A 12,966-nucleotide genomic window follows, 5' to 3' on the forward strand; every position below is an offset into this window, starting at 1 on the left:
CATTTTTGGCCGATGTCGAGGAAGTCGGGAGAGAAAGTTAGTGGCTTCTAATCTTATAAGTACTCACAGGTTGACCTCTTCAGAGTTCGGGGGGTCCTCTGCTTTTGTTAGTTTGCAGGCGGTGGTTGAAATGGTTTTTCTATTTTAACACATGTTCCTATTTCGCCTTCTTATTTCCCTTCTTGTTGCAAAAAAAAATCATTTTGTTTACTGGGTAAGGGGTTTCTTTTCAGGTTTTTTTCTTCTCCTTACAAAAAAATTTACTGGGTAAGGGGTTTCTTTTCTGGTTTTTATCTTCTCCCTCCAAAATATATTCGTCACGCTTTTTCTGCGGAACTATTTCTTTCTTTTGCGTTTTCTTTTCTTTCCTTTGTTTTTTTCTTTTTGCGTTATCTTTTGAAGTATTTTGCCTGCTTGTGTATATATCTATAAAAAGGGCAGAATGTTGGCCTCTTGTTTGGTTGCAGGTGGTGGTTGAAATTGGCTTTTCGGTTTCAGCTCAACTTCCGGTTTCTTTTTTTGCTTTTCTTCTCCTTCTAAAAAATATTCTTCCCACTTTTTTGTGGGAGTGTGTGTGTGTGGTCGGGGGGGGGGGGGTCAACTTTTAAGTCCAGCCTTGACTTTCGCTCCCATATATAGGTGATATGAAGACTAACAAAACGAAAGTTACCCAGCTTGACAATCATCGTTTCTCACCGGGCATGAAAACAAAAGATCAAAATACTAAAAAGCGAAAACAGAGAACCAAATCGCAATCCCAATACAGCGCCGTCACTTAATTACCAAAACTAAAAAAAATGTATTAGAAAAAACACAACGGGCAAACTAAATCTAATATAAAAGGCTCACGTAATTGGCTGCACGGAGAAAAAAAAAGATACGCTGTCTGGCTGGCGCGTTCCTCGAAGGCGACAAAGGAAACATTAAGGATGGTGAATTGAAGGAGGAGTGTGAGAATGTTTACGCACAAGATGAGAATTATACAAGCTTATAATTATATATACTCTTTCATTTGAACATGATAGACGAAAAACGTAAATTGTGACGAGTTGCCCGAGTGTCCAGTTGCCCTAGGTTAAGAGTTTCCCTAGTGCGAGATGGCCTATGATAACTTGCCTTTGTGACGAATTCACCTATGACGAGTTGGCTGCGACGAGTTCACTTTTGTCGAGTTCTCCTAGACCCGCGGAAGACACACTGGCGCCGGCGCATGTGCAGTACTCTCTCTCTCCGCGGTCTCCTCTCCTTCGTGCGCGCTGCGCATATAACCGGTGTGCCGCTCTCCGGCGGCCTTTCGTTCGACGGTTGCTATCCGTTGCGCTTGAACCCCCCTCAGCGTCGCATCACACCAGGGTTCCCGCGAGGAGAGGTGGGCGTAATTTTTTTGGGCTGGGTACACGTCGTCGTCTCCTGGTCACCATTCGGTCTTGGCGGTTCTGGATGGGCTTGTCACGGGCTGGGGTACGTTGCGGGGGGACGTCGTCGAGTGCTGGTAGTTGCGGGGCTGGGGCTCCCGACGCGGGTCACGCCCTCTCGACGATTGCGCCAAGGCCGATGAGGTGCGAAGCTGGGGCCAGGAGGGGGAGGAACCCGCACACTCCCAAAATGTTAAGTGGCAGCAGTACAGACGACATGAACGATGAGACTGTCGAGCGATGTATGGCGGACAAGCCACAGCCCGCGCAGGCGTTGCGCACACACAGATTTAAGCACATTAAGCGAGGTCTGTGATCTGAATGGCTGAATGTTGGCATACATTATACGCATGGCATACCTCATAAAGCTCCCCTTTGCTTTCCAGATTTCAGATTTAAAAAAATCCTTATGGTTATCTAGGCTTTGCAAGCCATGCACAAGTACGCCGCGGTGACCACCAAGGACATTCCACTGACCAGCAGTTCGCCACGGGCGGCGCTGTTCGCTGTAGCGACGGTGGGGCCACACAACCGGCACACAACAAAAGTTTGCTTCAAGGTAGGCTTGGTGAGAATAAGCTTCATGGTAATCAACGTGCAGAGAACCGCAGCTCGTCAGCTTGCTGAATAAATAATAGAATTTGTGCAGCATCTTCAATCAACTCAGTCACTATTCCGTTCCGTCGTTTCACGTAGAGTTGTTCACCGTTGTACGGTTGTGGTGTATGACTTGTGCGGGATGCGGAAGTGATCCAATGATGACAAGGATTTCCCAAGTGTAACATTCACGTGAACCTGGAAATTCCCGAGTAAAACATATTGCGAGGCTTTTCGGATAGCCGTGAGAAGGGAGGAGCGGTTACTGACTAATTCTGTGTCGCCAGATTGATATTGAACTTCCTTTACGATCGAGAAACATGAACGTTATTGCGTGTACTAATTTAGTGTTGTGGTGCCTTCTTGTTACTTGATACAAGAAGAGTCTATCGTTGCCGAAATGAAGCCGAAACTTTATGCTGAGGGGCTAAGTACGTTGCTCATGTTCTGAGCTGCATATTCTAGAAATAACATTTGTCATAAAGAGATTACTATACAATTGTATTCCTAATATCAATGTTTTCAAGGACAAGAATACCGTTGCACTATTCTGACCTTCGCACTGAAGCCTGACACCAGTCTGTGACTTCCTTGATGTTTCGCCAATGATTGAAGTGCTCAGTAAAAGCGGAGCCCATGAACAGTTTCAGAAATATTGCACACGCCAAGAAAACAAAACAAATTATAATTTTAAGATTACAGAGTCTAGTAGACGGGTTACTAAGTCGTAATCAACAGCGTTCTTAAATTTTTCAAACCTCTTTCGGTTTGCATGGCGTAGACGGGCTTAAATAAGCATGGTTATGTGGTATATGAGGGCGCTACTGGGGTATTTAGAGTATACAGCCTTAAAAAAAGAAAAATACAAAGATTTGCGAGTTAATGCATACGAACCTGCGCTTGTGTAAATTATATATTTTTAGCAGAAACTGTAGTGGATTACTCAAGAAGTGTAGGTGTCGGAGTTGTGTTGTGATTATTTTTGGAGAATTCTGCCACCTTGATTGAGTTCCGGATCCGCCGTGTGATACGCCCATGGCTTACAACGACGGAAAAAGCCCAACAAGGTGTTTGTAAAAGCCACACGTTGTGTGCTCGTGCTGGGACAACCATAGGCGAACGCCGCTAAATGTGCCTGTTTACGCTGTCGTGATGATGCCCTAAACAAACCTGGTACGTTCGCCAGACCCGTTGAACAGTATTCTTTGGAAAGCGGCGTCATCGCCTGCGTAAAACTCCAGAAGAGTGATCGCTCAACGGACTTTCTTTTTCTCCAGAGGTCGGTTCTCGAACCAGAACCATTATGCGCAATGATCCCGTGGCCGAGGATGAGGTCGACCGGGATAGAACAGCAGCCGCGAATTAACGCATCACAATTCAGGTACTGTTCACTGAGGCGCGTATTCACATTATGTTTTCCGAGCTGCGACTTGAAGCTGGCTACAAGGCAAACATTGGGACATGTTTCTACATTACTGTGAGACCGGCTGCCGGTTGGTTAGAAGGTACGGCGTCAAAATATGGATCATCAGGTGACGTGAGCATGTAGCCGGTGGTACTGGCAAGTGTGTTGAGGGCGGTGGTTTGGGTCAGGACACCGCTGAGATTAATCGTCTGTTCGTCGGCGAAGCGCTTCCGTGTCGGTGGCGACGACGCCCGCACGATACATCGGTGATTCCGACATCGGTGATTCCGACATCGGTAAAGTCTGTGTGCGTCGATGGGGTGCTGTGACCAAACATGGAGGTGAGCACCCTAAACGCTGTCTGAATGCCGAGCACAACCGCAGTTATCGTAAGGACAGGAATAACGATGTAGCACAAAATGACAGGCATGTCCCAGTCACTCCACGCCATGCCCCGTTCGACTTCGATGGTCCACTCGTCCTCTGGGAGGTTCCACGTGATTCCACGACCTTGGTTGCGACGGCCGCCTTGTCCCTGCAAGCACATGCCGTGAATTCTAGACAACTATTACGAGGATGCATCTTTTTCCGTGCCGACCGCTGTACCTTAGTGGCTTAGGCGTTGTGCTGCTGGATCCAATGATACTAACCGCGGTAGCTTCTTTTCAGAAGCAGACGAATACATATAAAACTGTTTTATTGAGGTGTAGGGACTACAAACACTTCCCCATTGGGTTATAATTAATTCGAAACGCCAATTACAGCACGTGGAGCCCAAGTGTAGCGTTGGTATTTTAATCCGAGAAAAGTCTGATCTATGTCTGGCTCTGCAGGTTGGTCATTTACCAACGCAGAAACCACAGAGGGTGCTTTTCGCTGCTAATTTGGCGCAGTATTTACCTTTTCGTCCATCCTACCAGAGAACGCCATGTGTGGCTATTAGAGCAATATTATTGTCCTGAAGCTCCACTGCAGCGTATTGCGAGGGAATCAGCTCGGCCTTTTGTATCCCGAGGCCGTATTGTATTGGATATGTCGTATTGGACGTACCGTATCCTGAGCCAGCATTGTATCCAGAGCACGTGGGTTCCTGTAAAGGGCCACGTCGCCCTAATCGATCTTAGATACAACAGACGGCACCGTCGGCATCTCAGATGACGTAATCATGGTGGTGACGTAGTAATGATGAGCTTCGGGCGAGGAACCCTGATAATAGGTCGGGGGGCTGTACCGAAAGGCTTGCAAAGCGAAGAGATGCTGTGCTGCTTCCGGCTGCTGGGTCACAGCCTGTGCTCTCGCACTCCTGCGTGGTAGTAGTGCTGGTTGGGATGACGATAGTGTTTCTCACTGAATGATCCATACTCAATTAGGAGATTGGCAAACGAGAAGTTGTTAGAAAAGCCACGATTTAGGGTCATGGGGCAACAACCCCGAATATTTACCTCCTGCAAAACTCCCTCTACCACCCAATTCTCCCGTAACATACGACTATATATGCGCTGCCAAGATCGGGTTAGTGACCCGGCACACCTACGCTGACGAGAATCTACAGCAACTGGCGTGCTTTGATCGCCAGCGACCGATTTGGCCTGAGCCGCTAACGATACCTTAGTGAAGAGGAGATGAAATTAATGTCATTAACAGCGTAGTCCAGCGGAATAGTGAGGGGAGACCTCAGTCCAGGACACCGTTGGTGCGACCTCCATCTTTTTCCTTCTAGCTAGCCAAAGCTGCTTACTCAGGAGAGAGAAGATGCCTTAGTGTAGAGAAATCTTATACCCTGCGTCAGTCCCGCACGTGCCACTATTTGAAAGGACACTTCGGCAGTGAACGACGCTTTGTTTGTTCAGAAAAAAATGTCCACTTTATTTTCTTTCAGTTCTCGTTCTGTTTTCAATTGACGCTAAAATCACGTGAGACATTGTAAACAGAGATCGCCTACGAAGTAATTTAAGGATTTTCTAGCCAAGCACGTGCTGCCGCCTGAGAGAAACAGTAGAAGCGACAGGCGCTATTCCACACCAAGATGCCGCAAGTCATGCAGTTTAGCCTATCCAGTAACCTGGTAGTTTTGCGACTAGTTTGTAGTATACAAATTGACACAGACAAGGAACGAGGAACTAGCCGGTGCGTTGACCCGAAATAAGTCCAGGCACGCTGCTCAGTATTAAGCTACAGATTGGACAGAAATACGAACTTTATCTAACCTTCCGAGCAGTTGTAAAACCACCTGCTCAATATCTGGTTTAAAAGGTAAACTTCGTTCACTTTTGAAACACCGAGGCTGAGTAAATGTTTTCGCTAACATTTATTATGCATTCGCGTGCCTCTGCCTGCGGGTTTGTTCCAGAAAAGAAAATGCTTTTAAGCTTTTTTTTGTAATTGTTAACGATTTTGAGCTGTATTTGAAATCGAAGAGATTTGTGTGTGGACATAGCCCAGAGTTTTTTCCAGGAACCTATATCCTGAGGGATTTTCTAATCAGGTGAATTCGTTACGGTGACATTACAGCTATAACAAGATTTCGCTGGTAATTTTCTGCTCTGACTAGCCGATTTTTTCGGTGTCTCTTTTTTGCTTTCTGGAACACGAAAATGTATAAGATCATTTTGTCAAAATCTATACGATACGTGCTTCAGGCTTTCTTCTTGCAGTTAACGAGCTTTGTTCATGTCGTAAACTCTGATTTGTAACCTTCGATGTCCGAAAGTATGGTTTACTCACCTTCTGAACGATTTTTGAGCATCGCTTGTCTCTCAGTTTCAGTGTATACACCAATGTCCCCCGACAGTAGCAAGCATACGAGTATGTTCTCGAGTACTGAGTCACAGGCAGCACTACAACGGGGTGACTTTTGCTCTTATACCCAAAGGAACAGCTGTTAGAACCGCGTTGGCAGCGAACAGTAATTTATCAGCGTGCATCACTCGTGGATGGCTGTCAATAGCACTGTGGCTTCCTGACAGCGGTGACGCCAGTACCCTCCCCCACCCTCTGGGAACAGGCTCTGGTGTGCTCTGGTGTGAGGAACAGGATCTCGTGTGAGGATGAAATATGAGATGCCAATGTACAATGAATCCTTGCCGCCACATAGGATGATGATGGTGTGGGCTATCCCGGGTCCCGCGACACAACCTCGTCAAGGCACAGACGAAACGTCGGAGGTATCCGAAATTACTTTTTTTAGGATTTTCTGAGGGACACAAATGGTGAAAACCGAGATTGGTATTCTGGCTCTAAACAGACGAAAAGTAACAAAGGTGGGGCTGCAACTTCGCTGGTTCCTTTCATAACCCGTTATTTTACATCTAGGCTAGGTGTAAAAACAACTTAGTTGTTTTTACATCAAAACAACTGTAAAAACAACTCAGTGGTAAAAACAACTTAGAGCATTATGTATTGCCAGACATGGCGGTGTCGACGATAACACGATCGGACGCCACTTTAGTAGAGTTGTTAGAGACATGTTGGGCGGCATTGTAAATATACCCAATACACAAATGCGCTCACGCGAGCACTGCCCTGATTGAACGCCACGTTCTTCAAAGAGAAACGCATACACGCGAACGGCTCGCGCTTTGGAATACCTTGCACATCACGTTTTGTACAGCATGAGGTATTTTTATCACCGTGCACTAATTTATAGGCGAACTAGCAGGGGTATGCTATGTGGGACAGTTCGTTGACGAAGGGGTAATTGCCCTAGGCATGGTGTGTAATATTTCTCTCATGCGCGGATCGGCAGCTTTTAGAACACTGGTGATTCGCCGGTACCCTCAGCGGGCACGGGCCATTCTCCCCATTACAGGATCATCATGACCACCGCCACATGCACTACCTCGTGGGAGTTCGAGCTCACGAGCTGTGAAGAAGAAGCAGCGGGTGACAGCACCACATCTCTAGGATTTGCGAGACTCTTCGACCAGCCCACCAACCTCTTAGCAGGGTACCCCAACGCCAGGCTCACCTGACCTCCTTTACGGCCAACTCCACCTCGGAAACAATGGGGCTCTCGTCGTCTCGAGCTCCCGTGCTAGAAGATGGTGAGGTGGCCCTGTACTGGGACCCGCGCTACAAGACGTACTTCTACGCGGGCATCATGACGCCGCCCACGGGTCAGCTGTACGACTTCGAGGGCAGGGCCGTGACAATTCCCACCGATACGCACACCTGGACCGTCGTGCAGCTCGCGTCGCCAGACCCCTCCTACCGGGCCCCACCACCACGTCCCCCCATCCTATGGCGGCCCAGCGGAACGGTACGTGCGTAGTTCCACGCTGGGGAACTCCATATTTTGATTAGTCTTTATTGAGTAAGAGCAGATAGAGCATGTCGGGAAAAGCTTCGCACCTTTTGTCATTGATCAGTAAAGAGAGCGAGCGAAACGACGGAGCGGAGAGTGCATCGAGAGAGTTGCCTTGGAGAGGAGAGGCGTCATTCAGAGCACAGTCGGTTTGGCTGCACGGCGTCTCGATGGGTCCCTGCGCTTACGCCACTGCTTCAACGCGTTGTAGAAAAGAGTCTGCAGTGAGAGAATGGTGGCAAATAAGGAAATAATATAAGCTACGGCGACGGCATAAAGATACTGGGTAAGATATAAGTGTGACAGGTAGCCAACGCCGCCCCCAAAGAGAGCAAACATGACGTCTCAAACGGTTAGAGCACCAAAGACTGTTGGCACGCTGCACAAAGGATGTGCAAGAAACTGAGCTTAGGACACTTGTCAAGCAGTAGCAACTCATACAAATGTGCCTACATTACTTCTGCGAGGGACAGCGACGAGATGACCACTAATGCTTCGCGATCTATTAGTATTTTAACATTTTTCCATCTTTTCGATGGATTGATTCATTGATTGTGTGGTTTAACGCGCCGACGCAACGCAGGCGATGAGGCGCGCCGTAGTGGAGGGCTCCGGATTAATTTCGACCACCTTGGGATCTTTAACGTGCGCCGAAATCTCGTACACACGGGCGTTTTTGCTTTTCGCCTCCATCAGAAAAGCGGCCGCCGCGGCCGGGAATCGAACCCGCGACCTCGTGCTCAGCAGCGCAACACCTTAGCCACTGAGCCACCGCGGCGGGTTCTTTTCGATGGAGAAAGCATTGCTGGGACGCTTGATGTCTGAACGACTTTCCTGTGTTAAGAGTGCGCTCTAGATAAGAGGACGCTGTGTTGTGTGCGCGGCATCGCATTTCTTTGCCTTTCCAGGGCACGAAGATGTGCAAAAAGTGTTTTTCTCGTTTCGGTAATTACGCGCCTGATTGCTGGCGGTCCAATAGAAAATTACGTGGCCCCCTCGCAAACAAGCAATACTGTTAAATTTTCTGGAGTCGTTGTGTCGTGCAGAAAGTAAAGCTTGCCAACATATTGTACCTATAAGGGCTTCATGATATCTGCGTGGGAAAAACGCGCAGGTCGTTGTCTACAGGCAGTGCACCATCGCGTGAAATATACTAAGAAAATAGACTTCCTCGGTTGTTGAAAATGGCACGTCGTGGAGCGCGCCAAAGGGCCTTCGACTTAAGCAACGAAAGCAGGTGAAAGGTGCACGGAGGGATGTCACAGTTCCCAGGAAAAAAACTACACTTTACGAAAAGTAAAGTTATTCGGTTAAAAAAAAGGTAAATTATCGTATGGGAATCGATCCCGAGGGAACTGTAATGCGAAACAAGCGCAGATATATATAAAAAACCAATGTATCGCTGACTAGATCTGGAGTCTTATAGATTCATTGTGGCTGGAATGTAGTAGTTTCCGTCGCATATCGGCTGAGTCTTGCGGAAGTAATCTCAGAGTAATTACACAAGTAGCAAACACGCGAGTAGCGAAACACGTTTCCGCTCAGTGGTTTTATTTGGCGATACGAGCAATGATATGTGCGATGCCATTATAACGGAGATAAGCAAAGTAGGGAATGATTATAATAATACGCTCTTTCACACTACCCTAAAGGTCGGAAAAAACGCCCAGTGGAATTACTTAGAGACCAAGTGACAAATACAGGATGGGCGAACTTTCTGGTCAGGTGTGAAAAACTAGAAAATGTTGACGTACCGCCAACCAAAACTGTGGAGATATCAAGGAAAAAAGACGGACAGGTTGTGTTCGTTTTGTTAAAAATTTGATATATTGGCGGTGTCAGCGGCCGCGGGCCATTTTCGCAGATGGAGCTCACGGGCTTTCTCCGAAGGCGTCGAAGCTAACACAGTTTTAGGGAGTCGGCGATCCTTGACGTCTTTTAGTAAATTGAATATTTCGCACCTGAACGGGGTGGTCGATGTTTGGGGGGAGGCCGTTCTTTCGGAACGTAACAGTTGTCCTTTCCCAACGAATAGATTATATGATTTCTTAGGTGTCCTTGTATTTGTTTCCTGTGGAGTAGTCAAAACGTGTCAGTGGAAGAGAATGAAAAGCGGCTGCGGTAGGAAAAATTGACGCCGTTACTGCTCCAGACCTACGGCCACACAACCGGGTTCTTTGACACCAGGCAACAGCCTCATCGAAAGTAATGATAGATGCCTTCTCAACTCCTTTTTGGTATTGTTTGGTAAGGGTGAATCATCGTCAAAAAGGAATAACCATAATCGCTTATCCTTAGTCAGTCATCTTCTGTCGATTAAGGTCATATAATTTGGAGTGACTCTCAGCGAGGGTTCTTAATTCGATCGGGCAGGTATATTGATGAGCACGTATATGGGCATCCCTGCCGTCAGTTGCATGTAAAACTTAGGCAATAGTACCCCGAACCCTTGATCCCAATGACCGAAGCTACGTCTAATCGCATTGTGCTGCTGATACAGAGTAGCCACTGCAGTACTGCGAAGCAGGGATCTTATTTTATGTCGGGGATATGTCGCTGCTGTGATATGACTTACAGAAACGTGTTTTGCTAACTATGTAATATTTATCAAAATATTTAAATATGTAATATGTAAATATTTAGGTAATATTATTTAAATTTGTATTATTTAACAACCCACGGTCACTCTCGGGTTTTCAAGTTTTCTGCAAGCGGCCCAATGCAATGCAAATGTCTTCATCCTTCACGGTCCATGTTTTAAGTTTATGGCATGTATTTATGCAGAGACAACGCTGGCGCCCCTATCAGGAGCGTCAAATCTCATGGGACGCCCGGGTAAAGGTCGAAGAGGCGCCGGAATACGAACGAGGTCACGTGCATGAAGACCAATCAAGGTGGAAAATCCCGGCAAACCTCATGGAGGCCGCCAAACACCCACCTCGTCAGGACAAGCATGAGAAGAGCCTGAAAAGCCTTCTTTGCTATTTAGTGGGCCCTTTGCTGCTTGTTGTCGCGGTTGTGGTCGCCATCGTGGTCGCGTTTAATGTACTGAAATCACCCAGCGGAGAGAGCACGTTGGCGCCTAACACAGACGTCAACGATGGGGGAGTCTTCGTAGAGCAGTACAACCCCGACCTCGTTGAGGTACCGTCTCTACCTCCACGGCGCCGCTCCGCCGCGGTGTGGACGATAAACCCCAGGGAAGACCGGTTATTGCCAACGTCCAACCAAGACCCCCTTTCCATCACGACTGACTACATGCTAATTACACCAAGCGTCCTGCATTTTGACGCCGCCGTCTCCGAAACAATCGCCACACGATTCCCTAGTGCTCCCAAAAGACGTCGGAACGTTTGCCTTCGAGCCAGTTCGAAATTGGCGTTTGGGAGCCCGGAAGTTAACACGAGACTCAATGAGGCGCACCAGAACTGTGACGTGCTAGTTCACTGCTGTAATTTTGTCCGAACTGACCCGAGCGTCGAGGACTGGATCATTACAGGCGGTGAACCAACAGCGGGAGAACTTCCCATAACGAGAAACGGGGATCCCCTAAAAAACATCATTCTCGGTGTGCACGTTGGTGATGACGCTGCTTTCGAAAGACTCCTGTTCAACTGGTCCGGTGAACTCACCAAGTTTCTTGCGGGCATCATTCATACAGCCCAAATGGGCAGATTCAGCGGTGTTCGTCTGTGGGTACCCCTGCAAGGGAATGCGACAAGTGGCTTTGGCGACCGCCTTATTGTGCTAGCTCGCACCGTAGCCAGAAAGCTTCGAGGGGTAAATTGCACCTTCGGTTTCTTTCTGCCGAAAGATATCCTTCTTGGGCATCTGGGCATCACGACCGCCGAGCTGACGAATGCCCTGGACGCCCCACATAGCCTGCTCGTCTACCCTCAATTCCCGGCTTTCGGGACCGCAACCGGCAGCACACCAGGCGCGCGGTCCACTGCGGAGGAGGTGCTCGCCCACGCCTCAGTCGAGACCGGAGCCATGCAGAACAGCAAGTCCATCTGCTACTTGCCCCCTCCACCTGTTGCTATGCACGCGCATCTTGCCGAGTCCTGTCAACCGAGCAAGCCGCCAGTCGTTTCCCGCTTGACATACTTGAATATTCCAATGCTCAACGATGTGTGCCGCACACTGCGCCTCGATGATTCGTGGACGAGCTCCGCTCGCAAGTACCACACTTTTGCGTGCAAGGGCAGCGTAGCTGTCCTCTACCAGACACCGCAGCAAACGCAGCAGTTCTGCGATGACTTTTTTGCCGCAGCGCCATTGTCCACATGTCTAGCGTCCTTCGTCGATTTAGAAGGCCTTCCTGGTGGCTGCCATAAAATCTATTCTGGGCTCGCTCAACCAGTTTAGAGCCACCACGACAAAGCTTTAATGTACATGCAGTGTTTGTATTCATTTAAACGATTTCTCGTCGGTGACGCCTAAATGGTTCGCACTTCTATGTTGATGTAATTTGTGTGACGCGAGTTTCAACTGTCCCCGTGCATCAAAAGCTGTAAATACTTCGATGTTTTTTCTGCACTGGTTCTCTGGTCAATTGAAATCTGGTACAGTTACTGTAAAGGTCGAAATCACTTGTGGAAACGACGCTCAATATGAATCATAACTTGAAATGTACAGAACGCAGACATTGGTTATCGATTGCTTTCGTAAGTTTCATTTTATTTTCTATAAACGTGTTGAATCTACACAACGAACGGGTGACATTTTTCTTGCCTGTACAAAAGTACATCAGTATTCTTGAATCATATTCTAAAAAAGAAAACTTTGCCTGTTTGGTTATTTTTTGGGGGGCGGCATCAGTTTATTTATTTTGGATCATGTTATTGTATATACCGATATGCCTTATGATTGCATACAATTTAGCTTGTTCTGGCCGTGGCCCCTTTCTGGATGTCCTAAAGGGTTATAGCCTACTCTTTGCTTGTACTGTTTTGGCACCACCGAATTTGCACACTCCACCGAGGAACAACCTACCTGGACGCTACTGCTACGTATGCTGCTTGGTCTTATAATTTGTGAAGCCATATACAGGGCGTTTTGTTTTTTACCCACATGTTGGTCAGGAGAGATTCAGGTCTGCCTGACGGCTAGCTTCATTAAAGCTCTAGTATTTCCGGCAGTAGAGAGTTCTTAATCTTGTCCCTGACTCATCTCGATAGGTTCCCGTTGGCTGCTACTTCTGCCGGGGGTCGCATCTATCGCTTTAGTATGCACAATACTATAGA

The sequence above is a fragment of the Haemaphysalis longicornis genome, unplaced genomic scaffold (assembly GCF_048455015.1).
Source record: "Haemaphysalis longicornis isolate Haplotype H1 unplaced genomic scaffold, Haemaphysalis longicornis Haplotype H1 scaffold_4, whole genome shotgun sequence".
In the NCBI taxonomy this organism is placed as follows: Eukaryota; Metazoa; Arthropoda; class Arachnida; order Ixodida; family Ixodidae; genus Haemaphysalis; species Haemaphysalis longicornis.